At 41.2% G+C, this 14305-nt stretch overlaps 1 long non-coding RNA gene across 1 annotated transcript in view; it reads left to right on the forward strand.

Annotated features, from left to right (window-relative positions):
- LOC138569718 (uncharacterized) overlaps window positions 1-13568 on the forward strand; it is a 483349-nt gene extending 469781 nt beyond the window's left edge. The window contains exon 3 of the long non-coding RNA XR_011303309.1: window positions 7148-13568. This is a non-coding gene — a long non-coding RNA (uncharacterized lncRNA). The remainder of the gene's footprint in view (window positions 1-7147) is intronic.
- Window positions 13569-14305: the final 737 nt, after the last annotated feature.

Below are 14305 nucleotides of genomic sequence, written 5' to 3' on the forward strand. Positions count from 1 at the left end.
TGATTTGTACCCCTCCCTGGAAGGTCTTTAAGGTTGGCAACCTTCTTCATCTTGCCACTCTCAACTCCCATTCTGCCGTCAAACACTCCTCTCACATCTGCCACCTCCTTGAAGAACTTGACCTTCATGTCCTCGGTTTTACCGCAACATGGTTCACGGCCAGCTCTGTCAAAAGCTTTGACACTCTCCTCCTGATGGCTACAAGATACTCTGCACCCCCAGACCCACCCGGCCTGGAGGGGGAGTAGCCCTGATCTTCTCTGAGTGGATTCCTGCCTCTATTGTCCCACTCAGACTTACTCCTCTTTCCAATGCCTTCTCTGCAGGCTCTCTCTCTCTCTCTGCTAGCCATTCTCTTACTGTTGCTACTCTCTACTGGCCCCCTTTTGAAATCACCTCTTTTCTCTGAGTGGGCAGACCTCTCCTCCTCCCTCCTGGCCTCAACCAGGGCCGGTCTTTGCATCAGGCCATGCAGGCGGTTGCCCGATGTGCCTGCCAGCCTGTAGGGGGTCCCGCCATGGCTCAGAATCCTCGGGCAGAGGCAGACTTGGCCAGGGGGCAGGAGGGTGTATTCCCCCCAGGCTGGTAGTTCTGGTGCTTCCAGGGCCGGCTGGCAAGGATGGATTTCATGGTTTTGTATACCTCGTATTTCATCTTAAAGATAAACATTTGCCTCAGCCTGCGAGATGAGTCACCACCAGTATTTAAGCAACGTGAGGCATTCTTGCAGATGGCAACAAATGTTTCAAATGTGCCTGTCAGGCACCTCACGTAATCAGCCGCACCAATGTGCACAAGGCAATAGGTGACAGGCAGCAAGTGCAGTTTAATGTTCTCACCCTCTCCTGGTATGGAAGAAACACGTTTTGTTAATGCAGGCCGCTATCACAAGAGTTCATATCAGAGGTGTTCATTTTGCTAGCACTTCTAAGTTTTGTAATGCTTTTCTAACCTATGAAAACAGACTCACAGAGACAGTCTTGATGCTGCCAGTAAGCGTTATGTAAGGACCCAGGCTTAACAGGTGGAGCTCTCCGACTTTGGTTATTGTTGACAACACCACTGCTCTTATCCCTAAGATATCTTCTCTACCGCACACAAAACCATTTTTATCTCCTGCCCTAATTATTACTTGTAATGTTTTCAAATTGGAAATGCTGCAGTTAGGGACATTTTCCTTCTGAAAATGAAACTGCCATTCTGCACAAGTGCTCATGACAAATACTGCAGTCATATAGAGGAATGCATTTCAACTCTCGTTTTGCCGAACTGAAGCAAGCCCTGGGAGGCAGCAGATTTTTATTTGCATGTGCACCTGACCTGGTTTTCTTTTATATATTAAAGAGCAAAAATGAGCAAGGTCATGGGATACCTGGCTGATGAACGAAGGGTGAACACACACCTATGGGGGTTACACCTTGGTAAGTGTGTACACGTTACTGTTAATGAATTCTGACAAAAATATATAAGGACAATTCTGAGTACTGCAGTCAGATTATTAATAAAACTGCAGTTTACGTGTCGTATTTGTAGATACACTTAACTAGGAGTTACACAAGATACAACAGTATTTACACTTTTGTCAGGTATAGTAACCAGTTTGTAAGTGACAAATTTCAAATATTTGTAGTGTCTTTCCAATGCTTACACATCCACTGAGGGGTCCTTGGGAAGGAGACCAGTGGATTTAGTGAGGTGATAGCATGTAATAATCAACACATATACATCAAAAAATGTAGGGTTGAACAGGGACAACACAGACAATATAACAGTCAACACAACAGTTTTTCGGCCAGAAGGTGAGCTGGGATGAGCTCTGATGGTGTGGCCTTCTTCAGGACGAGATATTCCAAAGCGGGAAGTATCTTGTGAGGTCTGTTGAGATAAACAGACGAGATGTTATAGGAGTGGGCCCATTCAAGGGTATCTAGCACAGGTAGAGGTATAAATACATGAAGGACCGGTGCTTACCGGAACTTGGGAGTGCAGTGGCTCAGGGAGTAGCAGTATCAGGAGTACACTGGAGGATTTTTGAGGTCCTAGAAGTGGCCGTTCCTGTGGAAGTAGGAAGGACATGGAGGCTGTGTTAAGCCATAAAGAGTGGGGAAGCAACTAAGGGTTAAAAAAGGGGTAAGAGCAAAGCTTACCTATAAGGCCTGTTACCGCGCAAATTATGGGTAGAACAGGCTGGCATGATGAATACGCAAAGTCAACTGCAAGCGTGAGGGGCTGCTTAAAAAAGGACACACGGGGCTCAGATTGCGGGCCTCGGAGTATAATAAGTGTCATGGTGCACGTGAGGGCTGGTGAGGCGTGCAGGTCACAGATGTCCACGGATGAGGTGTGGCGGATAAAATCATGAGTGGGTAACATAACATGTGTGTCCCACGAGGAAGTAGGTCTGAGCATGACTTAAAAATGGACAGGAGTGCTAATTGTTGTGTTTGCGGTAACGAAAACGTCTGTGATGCTAAAAAGGGAGTAATTACAACACTATGTGTAAACATGCAGTTTCTATGACAGACAACTTCATGAACACGAATGGGAGAAGAATTAAAATCAGAGAACAATCAATTGTCGTACCAAGTACGTGATTTATGCAATCATATGCATTTGTGGAAAAATTTACATCGGGAGTACTATTCGTGAACTTCAGGTGAGAATCCGAGAACACCTGGCAGTAGTTGGGAGTCAGGACAAGAACTTACCACTTGCAGAACACTGACAGAAAGACCACCATATTGACCCCAAGCAAGACATCAAATGTATTGGTCTCAAGAAGGTTTCCCTAGGACGTAGAGGCGGAAATCAAGAATTACGACAATGCCAGGAGGAAGCAAAATTAATTAACCATTTCAGATGCATTGAGTCTGGTCTGAACAGTGACAATGAGATGTCTCATTTCTTGTAAAGAATTAAGGATCAAATACAGTGTGTAGGAAACAATAGGTTGAACCTGTTTGAAGCGGGACTTCATATGAATAAACTCTTAAATATTCTAAAAATTCTATATCATACAAGTTGACTATTAGGGAATTATAAAAACACATACCAGTCAAATTTCAATGTGAAGATATGATCTTTCAAATATCATATGATTACATTCTTATACATTTTGTGCACCTGCGCTGACGACACAATGGTTCGTCTTTTTTAAAAATTACAGGAAATATATGTTTTGATACAGGAAGCTGCTAACCGTAAGCAAAACGTATCTCCCTAGAAAAACTAAGGAGAACGGGTTGAACACTAGAACAGGCTTTGAAAACTACAATCCCCATGAGGTCAGGGGTACATACACACGTAAAACTACGTGGTAAATACATGGAAACTGATATTTACATATGGACCACAACTCCCATGAATGAGTCCACGGTATTATAGAACTACATGATTACATAATTGTAAGTTACAAGTAGGAGCTCAAACTCTGCGTTAATATGGCTGAGTTCAATTGACTTCCTGCTAAAAACCAGGAAGATCTATCTTTCTTGCGATTAACTTGTAATTAAGGAACAAGAATTAATGTTCGTAAAAAAGTAAAAAATAATAAAAAAGAAACTATCATGAGAAGCGGAATTGTAAGTAACAAAATAGAGTAAAAACTCTGCGGTAAAATGGCCGCCGAGTTTTTCCTCAGAATCCGAAATGGAGATAGGACGAATAGGTTACCATGGATACATATACATCACACGGCAACCCGAGCGAGCTCTGAGAAGGGACGCGACGCGTGATGCAGGACACATGAATTTGTAGTTAAGCCCTAGCAATCTATACGGGACCACCCATCTGCACCTCCAATTAGGTTCAGATCCGCATGAAAAGCAGGCGGCTATTATGTACCGCCGCTTGTTTTTGTAATGCAGAATTCACATCTCAAATGTGTTTAAGGTTAAATTGTTTGTATTGGAAGGGCAATAGCTCCATTCCTTGGCAGGAGATGGGCTGTAAGTAACAGCTACGTAACTTTGACAAAATAAGAAGTGGAACTGTGGAGATTTTTCCTTTTAACAAATGCACATGAATGGGCAGACATTAAAAATAAAATTAACCTATTTTGAGCACATATAGAGTAATTAACACTATGTTTATTATCTTTTACCACTAAAGCTGAGGCTACGGTACGAGTCTGATGGGACTCCAGTAATCCGAATACGTTATTAGAGAGGTTATTCTTGAACACCAAACAATAGGTAAGCTTCTTTGTAACCAATTGACAAAAAAGGACATGAACAATAGCAAATTAGCCAAGTGTCTTAGGTTGTATTCAATATCACCCTTACAAAAATTTTTGTTTTTTATTTCCCCCCCCTTCTCACCTCTCCTCTGATTGTTTTTCAACACCAAAACTGACAACTATGATGGTATGTGTTATTAATTTACATCACGTGGAATATATAATTTTCTTAAAACTGTATTTTCACTTATGTTGTGCCAATTCAATGGTTGAAATAATGTGAAAAAAAACAAAATGCAACATATATGATGATTAATATGACGGTACTTACTTATTTTTCATTTTTATTTTTATTTACAAAATCATTTACTTTTTGCATTTGTGAAATTTTCTGAAAACAGTAACTTGCACTATATTGCCCAGATTTGAGAAAGGCACGTCAAAGGTGCCGAAACACGTGTTATCACTATGGGCTACCTAATAAACCTTAACCAAAAAAGATAAATCTATGTATGGCGCTGTAATAGATGGGTGCAGAAACCCTCTTGTTTCTTCAGTACTAACAAACGAAGTAGGGGAACTGTGTGTCTTCGTTTTTCTGCATGCACCACTGCGACACCAAGAAGCTGGTATTATATTTAAAGTCGCAGAGGTTTAAGAGTGACGTCAAAAAAAGTCCCCCACTGGTTGTTGTTTTGATGTATATGTGCTGATTATTACATGCTATCACCTCACTAAATTCACTGGTCTCCTTCCCAAGGACCCCTCAGTGAATGTGTACGCATTTGAAAGACGCTACAAATATTTGGAATTTGTCACTCACAAACTGGTTACTATACCTGAAAAAAGTGTAAATACTGTTGTATCTTGTGTAACTCCTAGTTAAGTGTATCTACAAACACGTAAACTGCAGTTTTATTAAAAATCTAACTGCAGTACTCAAAATTGTCCCGATACATTTTTGTCAGAATTCATTCACAGTAACGTGTACACACTTACCAAGGTGTAACCCCCACAGGGGTGTGTTCACCCTTCGTTCATCAGCCAGGTATCCCATGACCTTGCTCATTTTTGCTCTTTAATACGTGACTACCCACCTGGGTAGAGCAAGGCATCAACCAGTTGCCCTTTTTGATAAATACTGGTTTTCTTTTATTACAAAAATCTTTTTTCCAGTTCTTGGCAGGCAGGAATCTGGCATGAAGCGCTATACATAAATGGGCTACTTATGAATCATTATAATTAATAACACAAGAGAAAAGGACCTATCGTGTATATCAACTCTCTTTAACACATCAGTCTTGCAATATATTAATTTCTCTATTTTCATTCTGGGGCTACTTGCATTACAAGCTGCATTCTCTTCCCACAGGATATACAGACGTGTTTTCACCTCCCTGCCTTCTAAATTGCCTTCTAACACTGGTTCCTTCACATCAACCATTTGCTGACAAAGAATGGTTTAGAGCTCTTCAGTGGGCATTTCGTGTTTAAGCTCCCTGGCGGATATTGATGGTTCTTCAAAAATTGACTAAACAACTGGTGAAAGGCATACTGGGATGGCAGTAGTAAAATTTAAAAAAAAAGGTGAATTTGAAGTAGTGACGAGTGTGAGATTGCCTTCACATTGTTCAGCACAGGCTGCAGAATATGTGGTGCTCATCACTGTGCTTCAGAGATTTGAAGATGAGGAAGTGACAGTATATTCAGACTCCGCCTCTGTGATGACAATAGTACAGGCAGGGTTGTCCAATTGGAAAAGGAGGGGTTTCCACCATGCAGACAACACTCCAGTGCAACATCCATCTCTTTTGGGCAAGTTCATTAAAGTACTAAAGCTCCCATTGATTATCGCTGTGGTGAAATGCAGAGCCCATACAAAAGGGACAGACCTAATTTCTTGTGGAAATGATGCCGTGGACATAAAGGCAAAAAAGCAGCATATTTTTCCAAAAATTTCTGATTTTGAAGTGGAGGATGATAAGCAAGGATCAGAATGATGTATGCTGATGCAGGAAGGATTTAATATGTTATCCATTGTACAATTAATTGAGTTGCAAGATCGAGGTCCACAGGAAGAACAGGATCTATGGAAGAGACGGGGTGGTCTTTATCTCCCACTGACGCTTTATGGACACAGGATAGCACTGGAAAGCCAGTTATGCCACTAGCATTATTGGAGGTGGCATTGGAGCAGCTTCACTACCCTTCACACACCATCAGAGAGAGTCTTGCTGCAACAATCACAGAAGACTGGTTCATACCAAATTTATTAGAACATGTGGCACATTCCATTGTAAACTGTATTGTGTTAGAGAAATTTACATCAGGGCACACCTTGCAATCAGTGAAGGGAGCAATCCCTAGGCCTAATGATCCATTCCAGCATCTACAAATATATTATATGGATATGCTACAAGTGTGTAATGGATACAGGTACATGCTGGTAGTAGTATGTCCCTTTTCCAGATAGATTGAGGCAGGTCCATGCATGCAACCCAATGACACATGCGCTGCTAAATTTCTCGTCGGTGGGGTGTTTCCAAAATGGGGTATGTGCAAATTCCTGTGGTCTGATAATGGCCCACATTTTGTAAACAAGTTATTTGAACAGATAGTTCTTTTATTAGGCATAAAAAACACATTTTCCTCAGCATATCACCCACAGGTAAATGGCCTCTGTGAGAGATTAAACAGACTTATCAAAGAGAGAATTGCTAAAATAAAAATCACTTTGAAGAAGGGATGGCTACATTGACTACCTCTTGCTCTATTTGCACTGAGAAACCAGCCTGGCTCAGATCACCACCTAACTCCTCATGAGTTGGTGACTGGACGCCGCATGAGAGTACCTCCTGCTCCTCCCACATGAGTAAAAACTGATGCCCACAGTGTAGTAAAAACATTAGTTGATGAGATGCATGATTATTTAAAAAGTATGACCACTAGTGTTTCTTTTTTTCTCAACAGATCAACATTCCGAGGGAAGGGTCGAAGAAGATTGAGGAAGACAACCAACCAACTGATTTTATAGATTCACTTAAGCAGCCTAGTGTGTTCCGAGGGGACCAAGTACTCATTAAGAATTTTGTTAGAACTTGAAACAAGCCCCGTTTTGAGGGACCATACCTAGTAGAGGAGGTCAGCCCTACTGCTGTGAAATTACAAGGGAGGAGAGCCTGGCTGCACTTCAACAACATGCAGCTCTAAAAAAGGAGCTACCCCGACCCCTACGGCACCCGGTGACAGTGAAGCAAGAGAAGAAGTTCTGCGCATGCAGACCTGATTGGTTACCAAGGGTAAGGACAAAGATTGAATGGATTATATAACACTCTGGAACACATTGACATTTCCTAAATCTAATAGGGAATGAATGGATTTGCTGCAGTTCCAGAACTTTCTCAGTTGAACGAAAAGTAAATTAAACATTGAAAAACATGATACAAAAATTGCACGACACATTCTACGTTGCCTGATACGTTGCACACATTTTTCCATGTTGTTTTTGTTTACATACTCCGAACATATCCAGGACTAGTACGACGAAACGTAGATATTGTTGTATTTTTGGGAAATCCTAAAAACAGTCCTGTCATTCACAGAGTTATTATAGCTATAATATTCTAGTTCCTGTTATAAAAAGTACAAATCTGAAAAGTAGCTAAAGGTGTACACAGTAAATTAAAAATGGGAATTGTCCAGTATATAAAACGCACACTAACAAGGAGTGAAATACCTGAGAATGAGACATCTCTTTCTATCCCTGATATGTTTTCTGACATTTCTGAACAAATTACTCAATCTAAAAGGGATGTTGGGGAAGATAATGAAGGTATATACATTCATATCTTGACAGTCCAGCTGATTTATTTTATTTATTTTTATTTTATTGTTTTTTTATAATGTGCTTCATACACGAGATCGATTTCGAAGCGTGGACCCAGGATTCAAAGCTCTGTTGCTCTGGGTGGCCTTGCTTCCAAGACCAGCACACTGCCCCTCTGCTATCCTCAGTTTAAAGAATTTAAAGAATTATTTTCTCAAATTATTTAAAGAATAACATGTGGTGTCAGCACATGAGAGAGGTGGGGAGGAGAATGTCAGATGAAAGCTGCTGCGTATTTTCTCTCATCACTTATGCCATGAACACAGCCGGAACATCCATAGCAAAAGAAATATCCACACATGATGTGAAGTGTCTCAGCCATCTAGCAGCATGCACAAGAGGACAATTTGAAGGAAGATAGGCAACCCTATGATGGTGATCAAATAAATAATTTCCATATAAAGATGCTTACATGAAAGCACAGAAGATGGAAAAAGAAATAGGGTGGTTGAGCAGAATTCTCATATATTCATGCCTGACTGGAGAACAAATAAGGATTGTTGAACAAAAGAGTTTGAATTGGTCAGATATATGGTAAATGGCAGTATTGCCAGGATGCTGGGAGGGAACTCAGTTATTGGTGTATGGACACATCAGTACAGGATGGGAAGAAGGAATGCTAGCATGCAGTGCACATTTATTGATGACAGCACCAGTAACAATAGTGCAAATAATGAATGACAAAATCGTAAAATCATGGGCTAAGTATTCAAAATTACTAACATGGGTTGAAAATTAAGCAGGAACAGTATCCATACTACCAATGAAAAATGCGACACTGTTTCAGAAACAAAGATCCCAGTTGCAGAAAATAAAGGATGCAATCAAATAATTGATGTACCAGGAATGACTGGAGGGACTGGTGTGCTGATGGATCATTATTGGGTTTGTGAATAGAAGGCCTACATGTAATTACCTAGAAATTAATTGGGGAGGAACATGTTCCTTGGTGACCATGCATGTTCCTGCATTGGTTATTCCCCAAAGCGATATCCATATTGACAACTTTCTAAAAATGGATGCATATCTGAGGAAGAAAAGATTGCTTAGCCTCATTCAACGAAAGAGGAAGAACTATTTTTCAGCAAAATCAATAGAAGCTGATCACAACATTCCAGAAGGGTATACATTGTTCAGTAGAATGGCAGTGATATTTACAGCCATATTCATGCCATGAATTCAAGCTGCAGCCAACACCAAGTGGATATAAATTTCTAGGTGGGAGCTGCTACAAACGATTAACACATAAATAAAAGGATTCAAAGTGATCAGAGAAGAACTGAGATCATCAGACCTGTGACTCTCCAGAACAGATATGTCCTGTACTTAATTAAAGCAATGGAAGGAGGCGTGTGCACCAAGATTGGGCCTTCTTGCTGTACATTCAAACCTGCCCATGATGGAGACAATGGAACCCTGACAGATGCAATAACTATGCTGTCAACCTTGCATATTAAGATGGTGGAAGAAGTAGACGAGACCTAGGATGAATATTGCATTTTGTCCCTGTTTTCATGGGTTCCAACCTGGTTGGCGAATGCCTTAAAACTACATGGAGCAATAGTAGTGTTAGTGTTGCTGGGATTCTGCTTGTAAGAATATTCATAGGACAGGGCAAAAAACACTAAAGAAAGCAATTGGATGAAGTTAATGATCAATGTGAATGATGCAACTGATGAGCACACAGACCGAAAACACCACCCATGAGCACCTGAAAGAAAGTCCTCTGGCACCCCAGGAACAAAGGTCTGTTACCCTAAGAATCATAAGAAGTATGTAGGGTGTTGGATGTTCTGTCAACCAACTAGGGAATGCTGCCATATGACCTGGAGTGTAGATGAACACATCAAGAATGTAAGGGGCCTGAGGCGGGGTGACTACGACATGGATCCCAAGGGAATCATTAGGTAGAAAAATGCAGAGAATTGAGGTGGTCAAGCACTATACCAGAGGGGGGAATGTCGAGGAGCAGACATGCACATCACTGATAGACCCCAACCCCTCACCTCCAACCTATTGGATGAATAATAAGAAGACACTGTGCATGACACCTGGTAGAATTCCAATACTGCATTGAGTGTATGAGAGATGTTATGCAGTCAGACAACCGTACCAAATGAACCCACACACTGAGGTAGTAGCAGGAGATTTGCAACTACCACTGAATACTGAGGAGCTGTAAAAGAACCTGACAGGTGCAAAGTGATATCATACGGAGAAGATAAAATGACACACGTAAACAATTTAAGAATACTTCAAGAATGAAGATGTAACTGAAGAAACAAGAGTAAGCATTCATACAAGTGAGAAAAAACGATATATACAAAGTTAAGAAACCAGATGAGTAGTGAATGTATATACGCAGAAATGCAAAATGGACGAGTCATATAGAATCTTGCTGCAGTAGAAAATGTAACATGGGTAAAGTGGCCATATTGAAAAGATAGATGCCGGCTCCGAAAAGACATAAGTGAAAGGCTTGAAGGAGCGAGACCAGGGCTGCAGAGCTGACAGAGGATGGAAACAGACATGTGTGCATGAACAAAGAATAGCTGCTGGCTAGAGATCAAGGATACCCCAGCGAGAAGCTACTGAAGAGTACAAGGGGAGTAAACGAGGGTAAGCAAAAAAAAAGCAAAATGGACAAAATCGGGGTCTCTTCACACATGGTGTAAGACCAGAAGACAAGGCCTATTCATGAGCTTCCGGTGAAGATAAAGATGTACCTTAACTCCCCTTAAAGTTCCAGAGAAGCGAACATCCAGCAAGGTCAAATACAAAGGACAAGCCTTGGCTAAAAGCTTGGCTGATGAGAGATGGTAGACTAATTGTGCAAGTGGGTAGTAGTCTGATGTTGTTCTCTGCAACTGGGTTTCGATTTTCTTACATACTGCTACGAGCTGAGTGTCCAAGGTTGGGAGAGAATGCCAACCAATCAAAGGGCTTGTGCAATGGTGAGCTTGAATTGTTGTAGAAGCCAATCCAATGCGGTTATGCTGCTATAATCTGTATCATACATAGTTGAATTGAATTGAATTGATATTTTATTTCTATCGTACTCGTACACAAGTGTTTCAGAGCGCGACAAGGCAAGGGAGGGGAACACTGGAGAACAAAACAACAATCTTACTAGGCCCAGTGACTTTGAGAACATGCAAGTGCATGGGGGAGGTGAAAAGTGTATGGAGGGGGAAGAAGTGGAAACTGCAGAGAAAAGGAGAAACAGTTAAATAATAGAAAATAAATAAATAATAAAGGCAAGAAACAGTGGTAGTGCAGCCAGCAAGTGGCAAGTGCTGGGTTTAAGGCAGCAGGCAGGGTAGGTCTGATAAGTGCAGGAAGAAAAAGGGGGGACTTGTATTGGTACAGATACAGACCCCAGTGCAAGGGGTGGCCCAGAGGCAGTGCGGAGGATGGCAGGGTGAGCAGGTGCCTGGGCCCGGAGGACAGAGGATGACCACGTCCACAGTGCCGGGGAGAAAACAGATCAGCATGAGAGAAGAGGGCCAAAGGCAGTAACAAATAGTAAGGTCTTGAGGTGCTTGCGGAACCGGAGATGGTCCTCCTCAGGTTTCAAGGTGGCAGGGAGGCTGTTTCAAAGGGAGGCCCCAGCCAAAGACAGAGATCTGCTCCCAGCTCGTTTCTTTGAAAAACGACTTAACCTGAAGGAGTTAGAAGTAGAGGAGTGAAGGGCTCGAGAGGGGAGGTATTTACAGAGGGATAGTTGAAGGTATTTTGGACCCAGGCCCCAGAAAGCCTTGTGGACAATGCAGAGGGTTTTAAATGTAATCCTTGCATCCACTGGGAGCCAATGGAGGGATTTCAGAGCTGGAGAGATACAATCCCAGGGCTTGAGGCCAATGGCAAGTCTCGCAGTCCTGTTCTGGAGTAGTTGTAAAGGGCGGAAAGAGGAGGCAGGTAGATTTAGAAAGAGACTGCACCCCTAAGAGCATTTTCTCTAACATGGGGAATATCATATGATTGAGTATACATTGTGCAATCGTGTACATAGTCATCCTTTCCAAATGGTTCTGCTATAAATGTCGCTGGATTCACTATTCTACATCTAACAATTTTGATTGCTGGATATGAAATAATCGCTTCGTATTCAGGCACTCTTTGTGGAGTCAATGTACTTTTAGGTCTCTCCAGAATGGCTAATTGAGAGTGTTGGACAAATAATGTTGTTGAGCATCCCATTGTAATACTGGTGGCTTTCTCAATTGCGAAAGCAGCATACACTAGCGCTTGTTCACAAGGATAATGTCTATTCATTACTGGGTCTAAAATCCCACTATAGTAGGCTAATGGTTTTTGTACATGTCCTAAAGTTGTCTTCTGTTAAAGTACTGCTGTCATCACTTCTCCATTTGAATGTGAGAAAAAATAAAACTTTTCATTATAGTCTGGTATTCCTAAAACTGGGGCTGTGCAAATCGCCATTTTAATTTGTCGAATCCTTCAGTCATGTCATCTACCCACGTTATCTTACTTTGCTTATCTGTGCGTCCTTGACTATTTTTAAAAGTGGTTGAAAGTACTGTAGTCACAAACCCAGGCCCCACAATAATTGCATAGGCTTAGAACTGCTGCATTTCCCTTACTGTCTCAGGTTTTGCCATTTTCATGATTGCTTCTGCTCTTTCAGGTGTCACTTTTTTCCCCTCTTGAGAAATAAGCTGTCCTATGTACAAGACCTCTTTCTGACAATCTTGTAGCTTTTCTTTGTCTATTTTGTATCCTTTCTCTGCTAACATTGTCATATGTCGAACCTTCACTGCATATTTCCTTGGTCTCAGTGCAGACTAAGATGTCATCCACATACTGAATTATCATGCTCTTGAGTTGTGCATTGCCCAAGTCCATCTGAAGGACCCTATTAAAAATTGATGGGTACTCACAGTACCCCTTAGGCATTCTTGTGTTTTTTAGTTGCTGATTTACATGTAAAAAGATAGTCAAATTCTGTGAGTCTCCATGAAGGGGAATTGAAAAGAAGGCATTCTTTAAATCTATGACTGAAAAATATTTGGCTTTAGCTGTGATTTTACATAATAATGTAGCAGGGTTCATAACCAGAGAAAATTCAGCTTCAATAATATTGTTTAAGGGGTGTAGATCCTGAATGAATCTCCACAACCCCCCAGTTCATTTCTTCACTGGGTACACAGCTGTTGTACATTGGGACTCTGATGGCACTAATATTCCCTGCTTTAATAAAGCAGAAATGGTCTCGCATATGCCTTCATCTGCTTCTCTGGAGATGGGATACTGTTTTGCATGGTGCAGAATTGCTCCTGGTTTAACCTTGCTCTTCACTGCTCCTACTCCACTCAATAGACCCACACCATATGGACTGTTGGTCAGTAAGATGCTTGGCAGCTTCTCCAAGTCTTCCTGTTTGAATTATGGTATGTCTTTTCTGTGAAAGGTTTTATCGTATAAACTGTTTTTTTTGTATTGTACTGTATTTACATGCAAAGCAATGCCAAGCTGTAAGCACATTACAAATAAATAAATAAACTAATAAATAAGAATGACTGTTTCTTTTTTACCAATGGTGTTCGCTGTGGTATTTCTCTATTCTCAATTCTCATCCAATAAGTGAGACTTAAGAAAAAAACAAATTCATCGTCTGAATATTCATCCCTAAACAAGTTTGTCTGTCAAATTTGTCAATCTGTACTTCTTTGAGGGCTGTTACTGTTCTCCATGCTTTTCCCTCACTATCTGTCCCAAGAACAACTACCCTTTCTCATTTTACTGCTGCTGCTTCTAGCGCTATGGGAATAACCTGGCCCTCCTCATGATTCAGAGGTATTTCTAGTCTAAATAAAAATTCATCAGGTATTCTCAATATTTTCCCTGTCAGTCCAGGAAGCCATGTCAACAAAATATTTACTCCATACAAAATATTTCTGGTTCTAAAGGGACCCATCGTCATGATTTCTGGCCTGTAAAGGCTAATATCAATACTCTCACATTCATGTAATGCATCCCTGGAGTTGAACATACTATCCCTTTGTCAGTAAAGGATATTGTCATGTTTAATTTTGTCATCATGTCACGTCCTAATATGTTAACTGGTTTCTGCCGAGAGTATAGTAGTGTCATTGACACGTCATGTTCACCTATGGAAAGTGGTAATTCGTCAGTAAAAGGAACCAAACCTGTGGCTCCAGAGAATCCCTGTGCATTCATGGAGATCCCAGAATTGGGTATTGTCCCTCTCGAACACAGAA

Source organism: Ambystoma mexicanum, chromosome 2q, assembly GCF_040938575.1.
Source record: "Ambystoma mexicanum isolate Mex_15411 chromosome 2q, UKY_AmexF1_1, whole genome shotgun sequence".
In the NCBI taxonomy this organism is placed as follows: domain Eukaryota; kingdom Metazoa; phylum Chordata; class Amphibia; order Caudata; family Ambystomatidae; genus Ambystoma; species Ambystoma mexicanum.